This window comes from Nanorana parkeri, unplaced genomic scaffold, assembly GCF_000935625.1.
Source record: "Nanorana parkeri isolate BGI_ZX_2015 unplaced genomic scaffold, ASM93562v1 scaffold1536, whole genome shotgun sequence".
NCBI lineage: Eukaryota > Metazoa > Chordata > Amphibia > Anura > Dicroglossidae > Nanorana > Nanorana parkeri.
Genome location: NW_017307804.1, coordinates 227892 through 229768, shown reverse-complemented (window position 1 = coordinate 229768; position 1877 = coordinate 227892).

Genomic DNA, 1877 nt, shown 5'->3' with positions numbered 1-1877 from the left:
CCTGCCCGCCTCCTCTTCCTGCACGCTCCCTGATGGGCCCCGCCTCCTTCTCCGTCACCGGGCCCCGCCTCCTCCTCTGCTGCCGACCATGGGCCCCGCCTCCTCCTCCACTGCCGGGTCCAGCCTGCTCCACCGCCGCTGCTGGCTCTCATTAACTCCGCAGCGGCTGTGAGAAGAACGCGCTGCTGCACAGATTACTGTCAGTGATCTAAACAGCAGCGCATTCTTCTTCAGAGCCGCCAGTGAAAGCCACCAGCATAAGATGCCATAGCGACCCAGGCGGCATCTGGCGATTGTTACGCCACTGCCTTACGTGTATTCATTCAAATCAGACGGCGAGGCGGCAGGGTTGGTTTTAATTTATTTTATTATTTTTTATCACCTTTTTTTTTTTCAGAAAGCGGCTTACAAGCCCCTATGTCACAGCATCAGGAGGTGACAGGTTCTCTTTATGGAGACATCAGGGATCTATTAGACTCTAGGATCGCAGGCTAGTACAAGTGATCTGGGTGGCTGTACAGCTGCCCAGATTATTTGTACTTGACAAGCTGCATCGCAGGGAGTTCTTGATTGGGGGAAGCTGTGCGGGCAGCCCCTGCTAATCTTATAGGGCCCTGGGCCCCATACAGGAGGGCTGTCTGCAGAGGTGCCCCGAGGCGGGGTGACAGCTGGTGCGGGTACCGGGTGACATCCCACAGTGACGTCATCGCGCATGTGCGTGATGACGTCACGTGCGCTACCGCTGTTACCTGCCGGTGGCCATCTTAGTGATGGATGCTGACAGAGAAAAAAGGGGACGTCACCCGGTGGGATAAGGTATGCCGCCGGGTCCCCTCCTCTCTCCAGCAACTGTCGGGCTCTCGGTCCTTGAACGAATGCCCGACTTTTCAGAGGGGGGGTGAAGCCAAAATGACTGTCAGTCATTTTGGTGTCACCCCTCCAATGGTGTCACCCGAGTGCGTGCCACAGCCCCCGCACTCCCCTTGTGACGCCACTGGCTGGCTGTACCCTTCCATCTGCGATCTTGGCCACAGGTATGGCTCCCAGAGGCAGATGCATGATGGGATTTGTAATCTGACCACAGCTGTCCTGGCCTACCCCTGCCACTCTGCAGAGCAATACACCTTCAGGGTGTTACATAGTTACATAGTATTTGAGGTTGAATAAAGACATTAGTCCATCAAGTCCAACCTATTAGGATCTCATTCTAGGAGTACCCGTACCCCTGTATATTACGGTCCCTTAAGAAATCGTCCAAAAGTTTCTTGAACAATTCCACATTATTTGCTGAAATCACCGCCTGTGGCAGTGAGTTCCAGACCCTAACTGATCTTACTGTGAAGAACCCCCTTCGCCCCTTGTGCTGGAATTTTTTTTCCACCAATTTTAGGTGATGGCCTCTAGTTTTTGTAACGGAGTTAATTTTAAACAGTTTATCGCTAATGTTGCTACCACCATTAAACATTTTGTACATGGAAATCATATCCCCCCTTAATCTCCTCACCTCTAATGTGAACATGTTTAAATTTAGTAGCCTTGTCTCGTAGCTCTGGTCCTCCATACCCCTAATTAGTTTGGTTGCCCTCCGCTGGACTTTTTCCAACTCAAGGACATCTTTTCTTAGTACTGGTGACCAGAACTGGACCGCGTACTCCAGATGCGGTCGAACCAATGATCTATAAAGTGGCAAAATTATAGACTTGTCCCTGCAATACATCCCCTTTTTAATACAGGACAAAACCCTGCTAGCTTTGTTTACAGCAGCCTGGCACTGCAAACTACCTTTCAGTTTGTGGTCTACAATGACCCCCAAATCCTTCTCCATTTCTGACTTCCCCAGCGGCATACCCATAATTGTATAACCCATTTGTTTATTT